A 22,384-nucleotide genomic window follows, 5' to 3' on the forward strand; every position below is an offset into this window, starting at 1 on the left:
TGTGAGTGATGAAAGGGTCCCAGTTAGGCAGGAGCTGGGAAAGGAAGCCGAGGAGAGGCCTGCTGAGGGAAAGGGGAGGGGGAGCAAGCTAGTAAAAAGTTAAGAATCCTGAAAGACCTTTCGTAGCACTTAGGCATTTAGCTTCACAGGACAAGATGTGTGGTGCTCTGTCCTTTAGCCACTGGGTTACTCTGCCACATCAAAGCCTAGCCTGTTTCTGATGTGGAGTGTTTGCAAAGCCCCTCCCACCCATCCTGGCATGCTTTGCGATTTACTATTAAAGTAGTGTCAGTCTTTGAAAAAATATGAAGCTCTGGATATGTTTCCCTCGCAGCCCCATGTGTTCCTTGTATTTATCAAAATGGAACACTAACAAATATTTATCCAGTTTTATAGATGTGTTGACGATAAAGACTACCAGGTGTGTCTCCCTGCCATGGTGATTATTTTGCTCAATACATGATTGACTGAGATGTCTTCAGTGTATTATAAACACACATTAAAAATAGCAACCTAAAAAAAAAGATAAAACTGACAGATAGGAAGTTCCATAGTTTTGGATGCAATACATTGCCAACCTCGTTATTAGGACACAAAACAGATAATCCTTAGTGAGTTATATAACTTTATATAATGATTCTTCTTCAAATAAATGTCTTTTTGGCTCCTACAATCTTATTTTTTTCATTTATAAAAGTGTTTCAAATTGGAACCCTTTGAAAAAAAATTGTTCTTTTTTTTTGGCTCAAATTGGAACGCTTTCAAAAGAAGCTTTTTTTTTTTTTTTTTGTCCTGTGTGTATGTCCTAATAACCTAGGACATAGAAAGATCTGGCTACTTTATCAAAATTTCAAACTCACGGTCCAATTTCAATTTTTAGCATCCACTTGTGACCATAATCATGAAGCTAAGAAAGGTTACTGCATTTTCATGTTGCATTTTTGTCAAACAGAAAATGTTCTTAAATTGGCCCAGTACTCTCTACTTTGCTAATCAAAGGGGATTAAAGGGGTTCAAATCACTCAAAATTTGTTACTGCTTATTTCTGTGTGTTATGAAAACAATTTAAAATTAATGAAATAAAGATTCTTAATATTTTTATCATTTCCTACTTAATGTTCCCCCAAAACATTGATTTAAAAGTTGAAAAGACATATAAGTATCAAGGATTTGTGACTTAGATTTTTCTTTAAAGTAGTAAGAAAAGTGAACAGGTCCGCATATATTGTCGGTGCCAGGTCGGAGAGATACTGGTGCCATTTAAACTTCAGTTTTTGTTTTGCGAATTGAATAAACAACTGCTCTGAAGAAACGAAAGGAAACTATAATGTTTGAACTATAAAATTTCTGACGTTTATTGACTCTCTGGATCTCCCAAACAACTTCCTGTCCTCGTAAATTTGCTCCTGTGCTTGGTCAGATGCAGGCTTGTGTTATTTTTCCATTGCAGCATGCGAATAGACCGGTTTTATTCCCAGCGGTTAGCTGCTTTTAACCTGGAGGTGGCTGTGCAGTATTGCTGACTAAACCCAATGTTGGATGTGCTGTGTGTGTGTCCACTGTCACATTCAGTATGTGCCATGGGGCTGCACTTATGTGCGTGGATGTAAATACCTATTTCACTATTATCTCTGTCCTCTACTTTATCTCCTTTGGGGTTGTCAGTATTGACTGTTGAATCTAAATAATAAAGCATGTACAGGAAATTAAAATATGTAAAGCAAAATACAAAAACTATTACAAAAATCCAACCGCATTCTATTGCTTTGGGACTATATTGAATGACAGAATACTCATGAACGAAAAGGAGAGTCATCACAATGGATTGATCTTAATGGGGGCAAAGAGTTAAGTTTTGAGGTCAGGTCATAAAGGTAAGAACTAAGACCAACCAAAGGAAGGGCAGACTCCTGCCAGCACTATTTAAATGGTGCCCTCCCTTCCTTCCTTTCTCTCCTTGCAACTGCGTATACTTAAATTCACATAAGGTATGTGATTCAAGTTGATGGTATGTACCAGCACTTCTACAACATTATTTTATTTTATTAAAAAAATATTTATTTATTTTTGGCTGCGTTGGGCCTTTGTTGCTGTGTGCGGGCTTTTTCTAGTTGCGGCGAGTGGGGGCTACTCTTCTTTGTGGTGCGCGTGTTTCTTATTGTGGTGGCATCTCGTTGCGGAGCATAGGCTCTAGGCATGTGGGCTTCAGTAATTGTGGTATGCAGCCTTAGTAGTTGTGGCTCACGGGCTCTAGAGCCCAGGCTCAGCAGTTGTGGTGCATAGGCTTATTTGCTCCGTGGCATGTGGGATCTTCCCGGGCCAGGGCTCAAACCTGTGTCCCCTGCATTGGCAGGCGGATTCTTCACCACTGTACCACCAGGGAAGTCCCTACAACATTATTTTAAATCTTTGCAATAAATCAATAAGATGGGTGATATTATTCCTGTTTTACCCAAAGAGAGAAAGTGACTTCCCCAGAGCAACATAGCTAGTAGCTGGCAAGGCCAGGATTTGAACCCAGATCTACCTGGCTCTGAAGTCTAATCTCTCAAATACACCATATTAGAATGGTAAGAACCCTTAGAGACCATGTTTTATAACCACTTTATTTCACAGATGGGAAACAAGACTTGCCCCCTTTGCTGCTTCCCTCAGTCAGTGTGGATAATGGGGTGTCAACTGTATATACTAGACTTTGCCGGGATTTCCCAACTGGGGAAATGGAGAGGATTTGGTGCATCAGAGAGGGATGGATAAGATTTAAGAATTGGGTCAAGGGGGATGGGAATGAACCAGTTAAAGGAACTGGAATTACATAGCCTGATGTGAAACATAAATCCGGCTCTTCAAGTGAATAGTTAGTTGATGAAGGATAAAGACCAGCTGGGCTCTACTTTCCATGTGCCAACTCAAGAAGAAAGGCCTGTGTATTTTGCTGGGTGGGGGTATAAGTCAGTTGTAATCAAGAAGTCCTGATGGGGGGGGGATGTTGGGAGGAGGGTGGCTCGTTAGAATAGTGGGATAGGGGACCCTCCCCCCCACCTGCCAGGCTGGAAGCTGCCTTCTGCAGGTCTTTATGCTTTCCTCCCCAAGTTAAGAATAGCATTGCCCCTCTCAATAGCTATAGTTAAAAAGTAACATATTCTTAATTAACCCATCAGAACCTCCTGCACCTACAAATGTTTCTACTCTCTGATCGATCCTGCCCACTGGGGTTAGAGCTATTTTCATGAAGCACAACACTGATACCAATTCTCTGCCCAAAGATGGCCCCAGAATAGCTATTTTCAAAGTGTGGTCAATGAAACCCCAGAGGTAAGGTTGCCATTTTAACTAATCAACAGAAAATTTTTTAGTATATCTATGTCCCAGGCAATATTTGAGCATCCTGTATTTTAGCTAGTAACCCCTACCTGGGAGACCTTAAGATCCTTTTCAAGGGGTCTTTGAGGTCAAAACTATTTTCACAGGACCACTAAAACTTCTTTGCTGTTTCCACTGCGTTGACATTTGCACTGATGGTGCGAAATCAACAGTAGTTAAAAGTGCTGGTGTCGGGCTTCCCTGGTGGCACAGTGGTTGAGAATCTGCCTGCCAGTGCCGGGGACACGGGTTCAAGCCCTGGTCTGGGAAGATACCACATGCCGCGGAGCAACTAAGCCCCTGCACCACAGCTACTGAGCATACGCGTCTGGAGCCTGTGCTCCGCAACGAGAGGCCGCGACAGTGAGAGGCCCCCGCTCGCCGCAACTAGAGAAAGCCCTCACACAGAAACGAAGACCCAACACAGCCAAAAAAAAAAAAAAAAAAAAAAATAGTGCTGGTGTCTTAGCATGAATCAGGGCAGTGACACCAAAGTGTACTGGTGGACATCGTGTGAAGCACAAGCTCTGTCATGTGCTCACAGTAAAAAAAAAAAAAGCCAGTTTTACTTAAGAATCTCCTTGATGAAGCAGTAAAAATGATTAGTTTTATTAAATCTCAATCCTTGTGTAGATGTCTTCTTAATATTCTGGGTGACATATTGGGATGTATGTATAAAACATTACTGCTGCTTACAATGGTTGTCTCACCTGTGTGATGCTTTGAGGTGCAAAGCTGAATGGTTGCTTTTTCATGGAACACCACTTTTACTGACAAACTTTGGTTATTGAGACCTAGGTATTTGGCAGATGTTTTGAAAATGAATGAAGTGAGCCAGTCACCTCCAGGAAAAAACTTGACAGTGTTTGTGCCAATTATAAAATTTGAGCTTTCAAGTGAAAATTAGAATTTAGAAAAACTTCTGTCTACCACTGAGAGCTTGACAACTTCTCAATGCTCAAAGACTTTCTGATGAGCTTGGTGGTGATAACAATGAATATGGGTTGTTTTTTTTTTTGACACTCTAATGAAACATGTCAATATTTGGAAAATCTGTGTAACTCAGTGAGTCAAAATATTCCAAATGACCAATGCATGATATTACCAAATTCTGCATCGGTAGAAAGATCCATTCACAGTGCAATATAAACTGAGTGATTTTAATGTAACAGTGTATAAAAAGTTTGCGCTGTTATGGTTTTAAATTCCACATTTCAACTAACCTTTAAAAGTCCAGTTTTGGTGTCATACCAAAGAAGAATATCAATAATTATCCGAAAAAGGTCCTCCCTTTTTCAAATTCATATTTGTGTCAGGCTGGATATTCGTCCTTTATTTCAACACAATCTATCACTACAGATTGAATGCTGAAGGAGATAAAAGAATCTAGCTGTCTTCTTTTTCATCCAGACAGTAAGGAGATTTGCAGAAATATAAAAGAATGCCATTCTTCTCATTATTTTGTTTTGGAAACTAGAGTTACTTTCCTTTAAAAAATTACGTTAACACGTAATAGGCTTATTACTATTTTTTTTTTTTTTTTTGCGGTACGTGGGCCTCTCACTGTTGTGGCCTCTCCCGTTGCAGAGCACAGGCTCCAGACGCGCAGGCTCAGCGGCCATGGTTCATGGGCCCAGCCGCTCCGCGGCATGCGGGATCATCCCGGACCAGGGCACGAACCTGTGTCCCCTGCATCGGCAGGCGGACTCTCAACCACTGTGCCACCAGGGAAGCCCCATGGGCTTATTACTATTTTAAAGTGAACTATAAATGATTTTTAAAATGTTCTGTTTGAATTTTGCATATGGTGAATATCAAGTGAGACCATCTACATGGCAAAAGCTCTTTGGGGTCTACCATAATTAAAAAAAAATATTTCTTTACTTATTTATTTAGTCTGTGCCAGGTCTTAGTTGTGGCATACAGGATCTTTGTTGTGGCATGCACGCGTGATCTAGTTCCCCGACCAGGGATTGAACCTGGGCTCCTTGCATTGGAGGTGCGGAGTCTTACCCACTGTGCCACCAGGCAAGTCCCTACCATAATTTTTAAGAGTGTGAAAGGATTCTGAGACCAAGAAGCTTGAGAATCACTGGCCTACAGGACAACACCTAAACTGGTGAACCAGATATTAGGGATTCCTGCCATTCTACTCCAACCTGCCTTTGCCACCTCACTTATCACGACTGTCTCTGTAGTAACCCCAGGTTCCAGCCTAACCACCTACTTACTGGTTTCTGCACATGTTCTGCACTTGTCTGCCTGACTCTGTGCATGCCATTCCTCTACCTGGAACACATGTCCACACCCCCTTTATCCACCTGTCTGGTGGTTAGTGGGTCAGAGCTACCTCCTTAGGGCCTGAGGATGGAGAGACTCATTTAGACCCAACGTCACAATCTGTTTATGGCTATACTGTGCATATAGCCTTCAGGATCTGTTTATTTGTCTTCCTTGATTAGAATTCCTGGAGTGCAAAGGACCCAATTTTCCCTCTGTTTATATTTTCCCATCTAAAGGCCAAGTGTCCTGCCATAAACTTTATGGGATTTTTGTAAATATTAGCTGACAATTTCTACCGATATCTGTGGGCTTTTATGATCCTGTGCAGATTAATCAGAGTATTTAGTGCCTGCTGTGAGAAGAACACTTGGCAGTGGGGGAAAGGGGGCTAAGGGGGTGACCCTTGCTTAAGGACCTGAACTGTGCTTGGAGAGACAGGATTTATAGCCAAAAAGCAATCAAACAAGACACAAGAAGGTATGTAATCAAAGGAATAACCAGGTGCTGTAGGCCTTTAGGGAAGGGGAGATGGGAGCCGGGACACGTGCGTGTTTGCGGTCGCTGGAGAAATCTGAGCAGGCTCCTGGGAGGAGGCAAGGACTTGCTGGGGACTCGTTAAATAGGGAGGGTTTAGTTAGAGGTCAGCAAGGCAGGATTTTGGGTCAGCAAATAAACACAAGCCAGGGCAGAGTCAGGAATGAGCACAGCATGTTCACGGCCTAATGAAGAGGCTGCTGACCATGGTGAAGGTGAATGGTGTGAAATGATAAGGTTGAAAGCTGGTTAGAGGAGTTTAGATTGGACTTGGAAGGAAGGAAGAACCAGCTTTTTTTTTTTTGGTTAGGTAAGTGACATGGTGTTTTTTGAGCCAAAGATGGGCTATTTGTGGGAGGAGGAATGGAGATGGGGCATCTAGTTAATGGCCTAGGGGTGTGAGGAGGTGAGGCTCTGGACTGGGAAATCAGCAAGGTTTTTGGAATGAAGTTTACGCAGGTCACCACGTCTAGAACGCCAGCGTGGAGCCTTTAAATGGCAATGTTTTATATATAAAGGCCTAGGGATTAAAACTCCACAGTAGTGTGTTAGTGACATAATTGGGTCTTATCATGTGTGGCTGATTTAGAGGTGAAATCTTTTATTCTAGCTTTTCCTCATGTTTTATTGTTTCAGCTACTAAATAATTGTGTGTGGTTTTGGGCTGTTTACCTAACTCCTCGGTGTCTTGGTTTTGTCATCTGTAAAATGAGGGTATTAATAGTTTAATAGTACCTGTCTCATAGCCTCGTTATGAGAATTACATGTGGTAATACATGTAAAGTGCCTATTTTTGCGCCTGACACATAGGAGGCCTTTAAAAATATTAGCTATTATTATTTATTTATTCAGTAATTCACATTATCATGGGAATATAAGTATTTAAATTACCCAATGGGCCAAAGCATTCAGTGCTAAGCTGAATGAAGGCCCTCAAAAAAAAAAAAAAAAAGCTTCCTGGAGACACGGCAAAGATGGGATTCAGAAGCTGGGATGGAAAAATGTTAAAAATTCTAATTCCATAAACTCATTAAGATCTAAAGTGTAAAACTGGGAGACCCAAGTCACAATTTAATCTTGTCACTTCTCAGCTTAAACACCTTCACTGGCTCCCACTGCAGAAAAGATAAATCTGGTCTTTTTAGCAAGCCAGCAAGGCTTCCTTCACTGACGTTTCGTTGGCCATCACAGCCTTCCTTCCCCGGCCCAGCGGCCTGCGCCTCAGCTGCTCTGCACTCCTGCTAATTTTCAAACACATCCTGTCCTGCACAGCAGTCTCCCTTGCCTTCACTCTTTCCCCCAAAGCTCATTCCTCTTACCCCATTTATGCACTATAAAATTAATCACCTGTTTTTAATAGACTTTATTTTTAAGGGCATTTTTAGGTTTACAGAAAGATTGCATAGAAAGTAAAGTTCCCATAAACTCTCTCCCCCAACAGTTTCTCCTTTCATTAACATCTTGCATTAGTGTGGTCCATTTGTTACAACCGATAAACCAGTATTGATACATTATTCTTTTTTTTTTGCGGTACACGGGCCTCTCACTGTTGTGGTCTCTCCCGTTGCGGAGCACAGGCTCCGGACGCGCAGGCTCAGCGGCCATGGCTCACGGGCCCAGCCGCTCCGCGGCATGTGGGATCTTCCCGGACCGGGGCATGAACCCTTGTCCCCTGCATCGGCAGGCAGACTCCCAACCACTGCGCCACCAGGGAAGCCCGATACATTATTCTTAACTAAAGTCCATAGTTTACACTAGGGTTCACTCTGTGTTGTACACTACTATGGGTTTTGACAAATGCATAAGAATAATGTCCTATAGCCACCATTACAGTATTACAGAATAGCTTCATTGCCCTAAAATCGCCCTGTCCTCCACCTACTTATCCCTCCCTCTTCCCCTCCCTGTCAGTTTTTAAGAATCAGTTAAAATGCCATCTCTTTTGTGAAAATATCTCAGGATCCCTTTATTATGAATCTCTTTGATGCTTGCATAACACTTTCTTCATACCTGTTATAGCTCCTATGTTCTAAATATTATTAGAGATACACACACTCTTTTCTTCCTTTACTAGAGTGTATGTCCTTGACGGAGGGTCTGTGCCATAGATTTATCCTCATAACACCTAGCCTAGACCCTGTTCTTAACGGGTGCCTTGTGAATGCTGGCTGAATTGTGAGCAAATATTAGGGTGGGATTTTCCAGAACAGGTCTCAAGAGGCAAAGCTTTACACCTAGAGTTCTGAAAGTGACAAGTGTACTTGTGAATTTTAAACATGCTTCAGGACTCAGGGGTCCATGGATGGGAAACTCTCTGAAGGGAACTGGCTTCTGTCCCTTCAGATTTGGGCTCAGAATCAGCCTTGGTTGAGGTGGCCCAGGCCAGCTTTATAAATATTACTAACTAGGCCTCAGGGCTCTTTCCTTGTCTCTCGTCCCCTCCAAAAACAAAGCAAAAAAGAAAAGGACAGGGAAGTTGGATGTTTCCATCCATCTGGTCCCGGTGCCCCTCTCTGGAAGGCCCCTGGAACGTCTGTTTGGTACCCCTCTCTCTCTCCCCAGATGGCTCCCAACAATTGAGGGTGCCCAGCGTGCCTTCTTTGGCCAGGGAGCACCTTCTCTTAATTTCCTAGTTCACGCTGAGCGTTTTGCTTTATTTTCGCTTTAAAGACGTTGTTCTCAAACATTCTAAAACGCTGTAGGAACATGCAGATCAGAAAAGCAAATAAATCGAATCTTGTGAAGTAACAAAGCAGACGTCCTTATTCAACAACCAGCACAACGCTAAATGGGAAATATCAGTCATGCACTAGAGACAGTAGCTTCCCCTCCAGACGGGAACTGCCTGTTTGCAAAAACCCCCACCCCCAAAAATGAGGCAGTGAAGGTACCGTAAAATAAACTCCTCTCCTCAGCTCCCAAACGGGAGTCTGCAGTTTCTAGCAGCACTGCCTGTTCTTTTTACGCGACACAAGCAGTTTGCAAGACCTCGGCTTTTACTTCCCAGTACCTGCCTCCTAACACACGTGGGGGTGGAGAGGGAGGGAGGGAGTGGGAAAGAGAGATGTCCTCCCCCTCCCCCAACCATCTTAGAGCCCACAGCGGCGCCAGACCCAGCGCTGGGCGGGGTGGGATAAGGGACACTCTGGAAGCTAGGTTAGATCTAAAGGTGCTGTTACCTGGGGCGGCGAGTGCTCTCCAGACAGCCGGGCTCCCCCATCTCCCCCGCAATCGGAAAGAGCCGAGGAAAAGTGTCGGGGGGGGGGCTCCTGCCCGGCTCCGGAGCGGTTTGGGAGCCGGGCAGAGCCCCTCGCCAACCGAGCGACAACCGCCCGCCGGCACCTGTGCTCCCAGGGGGCGGGGCCTCCTCCAGGTGTGCTCCGGGGAAGGACAACGCCGACAGCCGAGGCCAGCCGCGGGAGCCTAAGCGTCCCCCGGCCCCGGCCCCGAAGAAATGCCGGGGGAGGAGCGGTTAATCCGCACCCGGCCTCGGCGGGATCCGCGGGCCCCGCCGGGGGGAAGGGGAGAGCACGCCGCGGTACCGAGGGGGTTAAGCGGGAGGCCCGCGGCTGGAGCGCGCTTAACCCTTCGGTGCCCGCGGGTCAACCGAGCCTGGCCGGGGTGGCGGGCCCCCGAGTCCCACGCGGCGGCTACCCCGACCGCGCGGGCCGTGCAGGGGGAGCCGCGGGTCGGCCTCCGATCGCCGGGGCGCGGCGCGGCCCGTGGGAGGCCCGGGGCGGGAAGGGGGAGGGAGGGGGACGCGGCGGCGGGCGCGCAGCGTCGCCAGGGCGAAGCCGGCGTGCGGCGCGGCGCGGCGGGCGCGGAGCTAGCGAGCGAGCGCCTCCGTCCCCGGATGTGAGCTCCGGCTGCCCGCGGTCGCGAGCCAGCGGCGGCGCGGGCGGCGGCGGCGGCGGGCACCGGGCACCGGGCACCGCGGCGGGCGAGCGGGCGGGCATGGGGGGCGCGCCGAGCGGCCCCGGCGGCCGGGCCGGCATCCTCGCGGCGTCCCTCCGCTAGAGGGGGGGACCAAGCCAATTCTCCTTTGCAGCAAAAAATTACATGTATATATTATCAAGATAATATATACATCCGATCTTATTTTTTAAAAAAAAGTTTATTTTGCTCCGATTTTGAAAAAGAGGGAGCGTGGGTGGCCAGCGGTTTTTATAAATTATTCTTATTTTCTGTTATCTGTCCCCGTCCCTCCCCACCCCCTGCTGAAGCTTGAATAAGGGCAGGGATCGCGGCTCCTACCTATCGGTCACCCCCTTGCCCGTTCCTCCCCCGCCCCGACGCCTAGCACAGTGCCCTGCACACAGTAGGCGCTCAATAAATGTTCGTGGATGATGATGATGATGATGATGAAAAAAATGCAGCATCAACGGCAGCAGCAAGCGGACCACGCGAACGGTGAGCAGCCAGAGCCTGGGCACCCGCTGCCAAATCTAATCCTTGTCATGGTCCTCCTCTTCCCACCCCCCTCTTCCTTCTCACCCCCCTCCCATCTCTGATGCGCTGGTGGGTTGAGGGGGTTGGAGAGGATGCTTCTAGCTCGGTGTCATCTACACAGAAAGGGGAGATGCGTGACAGCCACTCCGTTCTCCCCTTCAGGCCTTGAATGTCAGAGCTAATTCTGCATTTGTGGGGTGGGGGCGGCCGTGGAGTCCGTGGAGTACTGTGCCGCCGGAGGGGCGGCAAGCCGAGGTGATTCGGCTTCAGTGTCCTCGGGCTCAACTTTCCTCCAACGCTCCCGAGCGATGGAAAGGGGGTGGCTATGAGTCTTCACCCGGAGCCCCCTTTCCAGCTTCTTCACCTCCTTCCCCGGCCCCTGGTTAATTAGGAAGAAGGTCTCTGGTGGCATCCGGAAAATTCTAGGATTGCCAGGTTTCAACCTTCTCGCCGGTGGGTGAAGCATCCCCCTACCCTTGAGAGGGAGGCTGGGTCTCCGAGTCGCCGGCCAGGGGGTCGGGTGGACCGCGTATTCCCGCTCGCAGCGCCGCTGTGCACACGTCGGTAACCTAGCAATGCCCGGAGAGTCGCTGCCGCTGTGAGGCTCTGCGCCCCAGCCCGGCCACGTGCAGTTACCATGCCGGCCCGGCTGGGTCGAGGGAAGGGGGCGCAGCTCCTGGCCAGCCCTCTACACTCCTGCTTGGAGGTCACTGGAGTCCCCCACAACCCTCCATGGGCTCGCAGCCTTCCCGATGACTGCTCCCCAAGGGAAGACTTGGGGCGACTCCTCCCCTGGCTCAGACCGTCTGCTGCCCAACCCCAAGGCCCCCTCTCAGGCTGCTGGCCAGGCAGATGTGTGCTCGTTTTGACTCTTCCTTGCTTTTTACTGAGCAAGAATTGGTTTTGCAAACGCCCATCCCTCTACCTCTGCCACCACGCTCACTTTGACTTCTGTCTCAGTAAGGAGGTTGTGACCAGAGGCAGGCAGGTGCCGGGGAGAACTGCCTGGGACTTGGCCTGACCCCAGGCTGGAGAGGGCTTTGCACATGGAACCCTCTTGGGGTTCTACCCTGTGTGCACTTGGATACCAGCCTACACTGAGGTGATTCCTGTTTAGGCCTTGAGGGCCCCTGGCATAACCCAGCCTGTCTATCCTAGGTGTAAGGGTGCAGGCTGCCTGCCTTGTCTGTTTCTTTGGATGCTGGCTTGGCTGCTGCAGCTGCAATTTAAAATGCAAAAAAGCCCTAAAGATGTTTTCTGTTTTCCAAAGACTGTGGAGGAAATGAGTCCCAAGCATCATGAATTTTCATTTGGAGGAAGTGTCAGTGCATAATCTAGGTATTGGTTATGGGGCTTTTGGTATTGCCCTGGTGCCAGTGGAGGATTTTTTTTTCCATGCTGAAAAAAGTGCATTGGTGGCTATGGAAAGATTTTGGAGTAACACCCTGAAAATGATTAAGACTGTTGAATTATTGCCACTGCTTTTCTTTTTTGTGTATGTGTGTGTGTGATGGTAGTTATTTTGAAGAAAAGCTGTTGTATGTATCTGTTAACTCATCAGAGATACATGGGTTTTAAAAGTCAGAAAAGATTTGAAATAAATGTGGGAATGACCTCAGTTTGTCTGAAGGAATGCAGTGAAAGACTCCTTGTGAAGACACGGGTGTAGGGAGTTACTGACCCATTGGGCGTGATGCAGCAGTGGTCCTGTGTTACTGACACTTTGGGCAGGGCTTGCGGACTTTCCTTGCTACTCTTGCTGGCCAAACCCTGCTTCTGAAAAATAGGACATGAGGTTTCAAATGGAAACATGGGGATGATTTCCCTACTGTTCTTGATGGGAAAACACTTTAGCTTTCTTCTGACACTGGATTCTCATTGTTTTGTTTTGTTTTTTAATTTTCCCTTTTCTCCTTCTTCCCAGAGGCAAACTATGCAAGAGGCACCAGGCTCCCTCTTTCTGGTGAAGGACCAACTTCTCAGCCGAATAGCTCCAAGCAAACCGTCCTGTCTTGGCAAGCCGCGATCGACGCTGCTAGACAGGCCAAGGCTGCCCAAACTATGAGCACCTCTGCACCCGCACCTGTAGGATCTCTCTCCCAAAGAAAACGTCAGCAATACGCCAAGAGCAAAAAACAGGGTAACTCGTCCAGCAGCCGACCTGCCCGCGCCCTTTTCTGTTTGTCACTCAATAACCCCATCCGAAGAGCCTGCATTAGTATAGTGGAATGGAAGTATCCTTTTTTGGGGGAAGGCTTTCTCGTTTTCTCTTTTACCATCTGTTCTTTAAAAGGATTTGCTTTCTGAAATGGCACTTACAAAGTGATAGCATTTTGGAATGTGAGCAACAGAAGAAGTTGTGTGTAGAGGGTTTCATGGTATGTAATTTCCTATCTCCTCTGGGTGCAGAGGGGTATCTCTCTGGGTAAGTATAGGCTCCTCTGTGTGTGTGTGTGTGTGTGTGTGTGTGTGTGTGTGTGTGTGTGTAGTGGTGGGGGAGGGAGTGACAACCTGAAACTTCAAAGTGGTAGATAATTAAAATATGAAATTAACCTTTGGTCATTTGACACTAGATGGTTAGTTTCAATGCACCATTGTTTTTTGGCAGTGGTATGCATTGAACCTATTGCAAATAAGGTATGCTGATTAAAAAAAAAAAACTGTACTAGAAATAAATACATTTTTGACCTTTAGTGGAATCTTCTCATTTTGACGTTTGGAATTTGCTTCGGAAACTCCAATTAATGCTAAGATGGCTTGTAGATCTGACATTTGGTGAGTCTGATTGTTCAGGTAGCTACAAATATGAACACTTGCTTCATAGGGAGGGAGCAATTTGCTCATCAATGCTATGACTTCCTGGAATTTCCTTTTGACAAGTTCCAAAACAACATTTGAAACGTGAGCGTGAGGGAGCGTGTGAAGGGAGAGGTTTGTGTGTGCCTCTTCTTTCAGCGCCCTGTGGGTTAGAGCACAGCCCTCTCAGCGGAGGAATTTACAGTTGCTGCCTTTATAAAAAAATTCTGTCTGTGTCCTTGGACTGGAGTTACATTTCTGGGTGTCTCCTTTGTATTTTTAAAACTGAACTCCAACTGCCCCAGGAGGGTTGTTAGGGCCCAGATCTTGGAAAACTAGGGTGTGCTGCCTGCTCACTCCCTCCCCTAAACCTGGAGGCCAGGTTCCAGTGCCTGTCACCCTTCAGAAAAGGTTGACTGAGGCCTTCTTTCTGAGCAAATGGCTTTCTAATTAGGTGATTCATTGGTTTGGGTAAAACACAGCATTTCCTTCTCCCAGAAGTATATTCGGAGTTGACCTGGGCCTTAGAGCAGTTCCTAAGCATAGGAAGGAGTATGAATAAAGGGCTTCCCCACGGAGGCTGGGGGGAGGGGAGGGGCGGTCATGCTGCAAAGGGAGGGGGTCGGTGACCTGGGCTATAAAGTGGAGCTGAAACCCCCGTATCATTTGAGTGCCTAGCTAGGCAGCTCTTTGCACGCCCTCTGTCTTAGCTGGCTACTTTCTGTGCTCTCAGAGAGTTAAAATGAGGTAACTGTCTAGAAAGGTTTTGGAGAGAGTAGCCAAGTGTAGGATTTGAGGGGTTTTCATGTGCTTTTTCCTTTTTAGAACAGATGTCTCCTCTCCAGAGGGAGTTGCGGTGTCTCTCACATGGCTGGGGTTGTGTGGATGTGTTTTCTCTTTAGGTTCTTTTTGAGTCTGAGGACGAACACTGGTGTCGGCCCAGGAGGGAGCCGGCTCCACAGGGTGTCCCTCAAGTGGCATGGCAGCAGTCAGAGGCACAGACTGTACTTAGCTGGAATGATCTCGTCCTCCTCAGGTTGGCTTGACGTGACTCTGAGTAAGCAGAGGCCTCTCGGTGGGGTCATTAATTTCATGTGGAGTGAGGCGGGAGGCCTGATGCTGTCTGTGGACGGTAGTTTCTCTTTGTGCAAAGTAATTTGTATATAGTAATTTATGTGAACGGAGTGAATTCCTGGATGGTGCTGCCGACTCCCGTTCCCGCACCGCCAGGCATGTGCGCAGAAATCAGGGGCTGTGGCTGCCAGTGCAGGGAGAAGCCGCCCCTACAAATGGGGAAGTTTGCAGAATAGATCCTGAAACGATACATGATTTGTTTTTTTCAAATGACAGTTTTCTTCAGGTTCAGGGAGCAGGGTATGGGCAGCTTCCTAAAGCCAGCAGTGCCAGGCCCTGTCCGCACTGGGAGAGTGAGTTTTTACCTGCTGTTTGCCTTTACATGCAGGCAAAGCAGAGTGTCCTGCACTTGGGGAACGAGGAAGGAATATTTAGGATCAGACCCATCCGTTTCTCTAAGGCTCTGTTCTGCTTGGCTTGTCAGAATCTTGTGGCAGTGGGTTAGGATCCACCAGTACCTGGCGTCTGAAATTGGACCACCATAAAGAAAAAGTACTCTTATGTTTGCTTTCCTGAACAGCATCAGTGCTTCTCATATTTGCTGGTTTATCATTTAGGTAGCAGGAAATTAAAAAGGCAGAATGGTGGTGTGGGGGAGGGGAGAGACAGTAAGTGTGTTTCCATATAGGATAGCCCTGGGGCAATTGACTTTTAAAATTTTGGAAGGAGCTGCCAAAAGGAAAAATGAAAAGGAGATTCTGAAGTCTTTTTAAGGTGGACTGCCTTAAAGTTGGGTCCCTACATAAGAGATTTTGTAATACTAGGTGAGTTAAAAGAATAACTACGAGGGAAGGATAACTGGCTTTAAAAATAAGCCCATCAAATTAGTAAGGGAATAATGTCTTTCACGCCCATATTTCAGTGAGTGTTAAAGTTCTTCAAGAGGCTGAGGCTCCATGAAACTTAACGTATCCCCAGAGACATGAGGGGGTCTCTGTTTCCTTCAGCATCTTTGGATTTCCCAGAAGGAAATCAGGATGAACGGAGAAGGTCTGTGCATATGCTCAAAGCTTTAGGACTTGGAGATGTTGAGTGAAACCGTGGCCTTGCCTTTTGTGGGTGAGTGTATGGGAGAAACAGTGTCGTACAACCAAGCCCGGGGTTGGAGATTAGATTGGTGCTCGTGAAACCTTGCATTTGGAAAGGCTGAAAACCAAGAGAGGAAAAACAGTCATTTTGGCAGATGTCAAATTTTGTATTGCCAGTTTTGACAGGGTCTCTTAATAACGGCAGAAGGTTTAAGCAAGTATCTGTTGAAGGCTGCTCTCAGAGTGATTCTTCCAGACAGACCCCTGAGATTTAGAAATGTTAAGTTGAACTCTGAAAGTATCTGGTGGCGATTTCTTCTGGCCTTTTATTTAATTTGTTTATAAATTGAACAAAATAACAACACGTTATAAACGGAGCTCTGGTCTGGCTCTAATCTAAAACAGTGATAACTACTGATTAGGAAGGGAGGAAAGCGGAGGAGGGAGGTGAAGCCTGGCTTGCTTGTTACAGCGAGGGATTGGAACAGCCACAAGACGGTCACAGGTGGAATGGAGAAGGTCCTTTGTGACTTGTCCTATCCCAGTTCGGACAGGAGATTCAGACTGACCCAGCCAAGAACAGCCTCCAAGAAAATGGCTGTAACACATGGTGACAAGGATCTGTGGAAGAGGTTTGTCTCATGATGGCTTTTCTTTGTGTCTACAACAGCCAGAAATTTAGCTCTCTAAGGCCCTTGTTGCTGTGAGAATGACACGAAGTAGAAACCTGTTTCACACAGTGCCCTAATTGGATGTACTTTTAGGTTTTCATATAAAATGTCCAACAGAAGAATGAGTGTAACGTGATCCTTGCAACAGAAGAAAAGGGCGTGGAGACGTCATTTGATAGGAAGATCTGCTGTGAGTTGACCACTAACTATTACTCCTGCTGGAAACCTTGTAGTCACAGCAGTCAGTTGAATAAGGATTTGTGGGTAAAATTTTCATTTAAAAAGCAGTTCAAAAGTGGTGTGATTGGGAGTGTGACGAGAGAGATGGTTTATGTTGGTGTAACGCATATATACCTTAACAAAAATTTTCAGACCATTTGACATATTTATATTATTGGCTATTTTTGCCAATTGTGTGGCCTTAGCTATTTACATCCCATTCCCTGAAGATGATTCTAATTCAACAAATCATAACTTGGTAAGTGTCCTTAGAGTTGCTGCTTGTCCTGATGTGTGCTTATCATTTACCTCTATCCTGAAGCTGGAAGCTGGCGGCTGGCTTTCTGGGTGGTTGAAGTTAACAGCTATGCATGTGATGTTTCACGGAGCTTTGCAACAGTGGTGGTTTTTTTTTTTTTTTGACCTGTATTCTCAAATTCATACTGAATGAAAGTGTTTAAAGTCATGAATCTTGTATAAATAGATGTCGAACTTTTCATGGAAGAGGTTTGTAGCAGATTTAAAAATAACTTTTCTTTCCATATAGGCTTTTTTTGTCGACCATTCTTTTCCTGGTAATGTTAGCCTTTTTTTTTTAAATCCAGTGTTATTTGGGAGTTGTGGGTACTATGGTTAATTTTTCTGGTAAGTAGAGAGTTATCATAGCTTCTGTACCTGAACTATTAATTTTTACAGAAGTAGAACACAACAAAACTAATCCACGTAGTGCATAATTTGGTGAATGTACAGTAGAGTATTGAAGTTCCTTCACTTAGTTCTTTGAAATGCTCCAAGATAAAATGATTCTATGGTGAAATAAATTGGGATACTTCCATATACCTTATTGCTCTCTTAAAGATTTATAGTGCACATTAACTCAGTAAAAGCTCCAGGAAAGTCTGTAGTTAAAAAACCAGTTTCATTTTGTTTAACTCAGCTAGTCCCTAAAAGTAATTGGTCATGGATTCTTTAAACATTTTTTTGGCAGAGTGCATCACAGTGTTTCATGGAACTTCCTTTGGGAAAGGTTGATATAGTTTAAAAAAAAGCACTGAAGAGCCCTGGAGTGGGACTAGGAGTTGTCCCAGTGGACTGTCAACTGGCTGTATTTTGGGGCATTTCCCAGACCCTTTGTGCATCGCCGTTTACCCACCTGTCAATTCGGGGGATCGGATGAGAAGATCACCAGGGTTGTTTTTACCTCTGACATCCTGTACTCTTTCCTTGATGATTCAGAAGCCATTTCAGGATTTTTCTGGTGCTGCAGCATCCTCTTTGCAAGGATCAGTCCTTCATGAGTTGAGGCCGTGCAGCAAGGAGGTGAATGAGGGGCTGGTCCCGGATAACAGGAAATTCTCCCTTTTGTTTTGCTTTCCGCTCTTTTAGCTGGTTCCATTCGGTTTTGGTTTCTCATGCTGAAGCTGTATTTCAGTGGGGCTGGATGTTCTTAGCTGAGTGTTGTAAAGTCAAAACTAGTGAGGGGAGAGCTCTGCCGGGGTCTGTAGATGTTGACATTATTTATGCTTTTATGATTTTAGACTTCATGGTTTATGTACAGGATTTCATGTTACATTTAAAATGTGCGGCACGTTTCAGATGTAGTGTGATGTCTCTTCACATTTGGGCTTTTGTAGTCTGATGTGTAGGGAATGTTAAAAAATTTTGGACACTGCTACTGAAAGTACAACTGTAAATGGGAGTTGGATACACATGTAAAGCCTTAGTGTTAGTATATATTTATACTGTGCTAGAGATGATCTGTGTGACTGGATATTTTAAATAGCTTCTGATTTAGTTGTAGACATGTGACTTTAGACAATCATTTCAAAGGAAAAGCAGAAGTAGTGAAAAGCCCCCATCAATGGGGCTAGATCATCACAGTCTAGGCCACAGATGGTGTCAGCCTTGTTACCAAATTTAACAACGTGGATGGTGACCCAGTTTGTTGCTTTTTGTAGCTCAAGAGAACATGATTAAACAAACTTAGAAAATAGATACCTTTCTGAAAGGCAGATTAATTCAGATCCATGGAATAATTAATGTAGCTGCATGTGTAAGTCAATTAATATTCTGATTTTTTTTTCCCCAGGGAAGTTGAGGGCACTAATATAAGTACTGTTGGACCATTTGGATTTCTCAGCTAATAAGTGAGGGAATAAAACATAGGAAATGGATAAATCTCTCTTCCTCCCCCTGGCAGTCCCTCCCCAGTGGATCTTTTATTGACAGTTCTTAAAACACCGGCCTTTTGTGGGTGGGAGAGGGCAGTGTGTTAGTTTGGCAATCCTTTCTAAAAAACCCAACATATATTTCTTTGACCTCTTAACATTCTGAAACTTATAGCATTCAAGTTTGTGTCTTGTGTTCACTTGGCTGGTCACATGGCCAGACGAATTTAATCTCTGCCTAACTCTTTAAATATTTCCTTTCTCACTGTGGGAAGGGAAGATCTTTGTGGATTTCCCCCTGACTCTTAGCAAGGTCCCATGCCATGTCAGTCGTCCTGCCAGGGAGCCGTTTTTTTTTTTAAAAAAAAACATTTGACCCGATTTGTACCAAAGTGATTGCTCTATTTTTGGGATCGGTTTAGAGGCAGCTGAACGAAGCTTGTTTTTCATCTGTAGTAAATACCTTTCAATTAATGTGAATGGCAAAACAAAGGGCAGAGACTGATACGGATTGCAAAGCTGTACGTGTCAGGGAGCTGGTGGTTTCCTTTACCTCCAAGCTCTGTCGGGAATGTAGATGTTGAGCGCTTAGAATACGATTCAGGGCCAGCTTTGTGGAAGATGTTTCTGCCTGTTACAGGTAGTTTGCAGTGAAATTATTACTTTTGTTGGGTAAGAAATGTGGCCATCTCCCTTCGTCCAGTGTGCGTTTGGTCTGGGTTGTACCTAACTGACCCAGCTTTGGGGATTTGGAGACTACCTTGGGGGCAGCAAGTTTTCCCAGGGTTAGATTAAAAAAAAAAAAAAAAATATATATATATATATATATAAACAATCTCAAGCTTCTATGCAGCTTTCATTTGTGGACTTGCAGGGACTAGTGGAGGCTGCAGCCATGGAAACGGTGCAACTCAGTTCCCACAGCAATCTCCCTCCTAGATCAGTCGGTAGCAGGATTTCCTCAGTTCCACTTATTGAAAGTGTGTATCATTTATTTAATTTTTTTCTTAGCATGGGGCAGGGGGTGGGGAGCGCTTCTTTATGAGTGTCAGCGTGGCGATGATCACAGTCCTGTCCCTCACTGTGTTGGAAAATGCTTTATTTCGCTTCCCAAACTTCAGTTTCTCATAAGTCACAAACTGACTGAACGCTTCAGTCTGGGCATCCTGCTACTGGAAGTCCCACCCCACCCCCGGGCCCAGTTCTCCATAGTGCTGACCGGCCTCAAATTAGAACTGTCCAAAGAGGGGCGCCCAGCTGCCAGCCCTGACCTTCCTTGATGTCTGCAGCCACCGAGGGCAGGGCGCGTGGCCTAGGCCACTCTGTCCCTTTTCCAGGTGCTCAATAAATGCTTTTGATACTCAACGAGAAGGTTTACTAAGTCTTTGACCCCCTTTTTGCCCCCTTTCTCATCTTGCCTTTGTGTTTTTAGACTGCTGACACTTGGCCTCTATAAAGCCCCTCATGTCTTCTCCTTCCTCTCCATTCACATTGCGGTCAGATGGCTTTTGCTAGAGGAGTGATCCTGAGGTTTCAGGGGCGACCTGCTGCCCAAGGGAAGGCTGGGTGCTCCTTGGTCTACCCAGCCTTTTCTGGTTCACCTTCTGTGCCTCTCCTTCATACCCACCCCCCACCCCCATCCGTTAGTCCACCAGCTGATCGTAAACACCCCTCCCGGGGCTTGTCCACCTCCTGGCCTCTTCTCCATCTGAAATACCTCTTCCTCCCTACCACCCCTTCATCACTGTCACTGTCCTTAGAGCTGCTCAGGAATAATCGTAAAGGATGTCTCTTCTGTGAAGGCTTTTCTGACCCTGATTAGAAGTAACACTCTTATCTGAACTGCTCCGCCGGCACTTTGCATATAAAACACCTTATATTTTGGTTATTTATGTGCACATCTTATCTTTGTCTTATCAAGCCTCTTCAGAATACAACTCACAGTGAATCATTTTGGAACCCCAATAGCGCCGAGCCTGACGGTGTGTAGAAGATGTTCATAAATGCGGGTTGTTGAGGACCACTGAATGAACGCTCTCAGGAGAAGTTCCTCACCCAGTCTTTCCTCTGAGCCGTACTCAGGATTTCCTTGTGTGGCAGGTTCCTCTGCGGACTCTTTTGAGGTCCTTGGCGGGGGGTGGGTGGGAAGTTCCACGTGCTTACTCCTGAAAAGCTGAGGGTCTCGTGACCCCGCTCCTCATGTACCCCTGGCTGAAGGCACCGTGGGAGCTGCGTTTCCGAGCTGAGCAGCCTTGTACGTTTTGTGCTCCAGCTCCAGGGCTCGGAGTGGCAGAGTGGTGAGAGCATCTCTGGGAAGCAGTGCTGGCTGGGGACTCCTGTCAGTGGGACCAGATGCCTTATGAGGGCCAGGAACGCTGTGGGACAGCCTACTTTGATTGCATTCTCTCCTCCATGGCCGAGATTCCCACGCAGTGTTTCCTGGGCTTAAAAAGCGAGTTCATGGGCTCTGCATGGCCCATAGTTTAGCATCTCACATAGTGAGTGGTGTGAATTGAAATACCTGAAACACAGTTTCATAACCTGTCTCCTTGGGCTTTGCCTAGAAGGTGGCTTTTATTTCCGTACCTCATCTCCGTGCCTTTGCTCTGTTGTCTTTCTGTTTGAATTGCGAGTTTATTTCTGCATGCCTAGATGCCGTTTTTCTAGGACAGCTTGTGTGCTGCCCTCAGTTCAGCCTTCTCTGAGCCTTGTCCCCGCCTTCCACCCCACCTGCCCAGGTGCAAGTAGTGCCTGCTTTCCTCTTTGCAGATATTCACCCCTCTCCGCCTTATTCTATAACTGCTGTGGGAAGTGGCTTGGTGTGTGGGGTGCAGTTCTGCACATGGGCTTTGGGCTCTGACAGCCTGGCCCTTTGGCTGATGAGCTGAGTGACTTTGTTTTAGTTTTTTTAAGTTAATTAATTAATTAATTTTTGGCTGCACTGTGTCTTAGTTGCTGGCCTTTCTCTAGTTGCGACGAGCGGGGGCTACTCTTCATTGCAGTGTGCGGGCTTCTCATTGCGGTGGCTTCTCTTGTTGTGGAGCACGGGCTCCAGGTGCGCGAGCTTCAGTAGTTGTGGCTCGCAGGCTCAGTAGTTGTGGTGAACTGGCTTAGTTGCTCTGAGGCATGTGGGATCTTCCCAGACCAGGGCTCGAACCCGTGTCCCCTGCACTGGCAGGCGGATTCTTAATCACTGCACCACCAGGGAAGTCCCGAGCTGAGTGACTCTGGATGAAAGTAGCATATGCTGAGTCTGACTGGTCTCGATGGTGTTGCGAACTTAACCCTTTGCGGGCGCACGGTAGGCACATCAGGAAATGCACGTGGAATGGGTGGGTCCATAAATGAATGACCGCGTGGGGTTCCATGGCACGTCCTTATAGATCAGGAGTTAATTTTCAGCAATTGGCTAATGATTAATGTTTGCTCGAGAGGCTGACTTTCATTGTCCAATATTAATGAGAATCCCAGGAAGCACCTGTCATAGGTTGCCTTGAATTTCAGGATTGTATATTTCTCGGCAAATTTAACTCTTTATATCTGAAGCAGGAGAGAAGAAAGACAAATGCTTGATACTTTTTGAATCCCTGCCTCATAAGCTGGCTTCTGTGTTCAGCACTGTGTGTGAGCCAGGTGTGAGAGGTTGTACTTGGGTGGGTGTGTGTCACATTTCGTGTAAAGATTGGTGGGGCAGCAGAATGCCCACAATAGATGGACTTGGGGAGTAACATTTAACCCA

General features: G+C 46.3%; 1 long non-coding RNA gene across 1 annotated transcript in view; it reads left to right on the forward strand.

Annotated features, from left to right (window-relative positions):
• The window catches only part of LOC149748287 (uncharacterized), a 141,230-nt gene extending 120,499 nt beyond the window's left edge, over positions 1-20,731 (forward strand). Inside the window, exons 2-3 of the long non-coding RNA XR_016394738.1 lie at positions 12,554-12,863; positions 16,631-20,731. This is a non-coding gene — a long non-coding RNA (uncharacterized LOC149748287). The remainder of the gene's footprint in view (positions 1-12,553; positions 12,864-16,630) is intronic.
• Positions 20,732-22,384: the final 1,653 nt, after the last annotated feature.

This window comes from Delphinapterus leucas, chromosome 10 (genome assembly GCF_059928025.1).
Source record: "Delphinapterus leucas isolate spDelLeu-1000000601 "Yukka" chromosome 10, BTC_Dleu_Yukka2, whole genome shotgun sequence".
Lineage (NCBI taxonomy): Eukaryota > Metazoa > Chordata > Mammalia > Artiodactyla > Monodontidae > Delphinapterus > Delphinapterus leucas.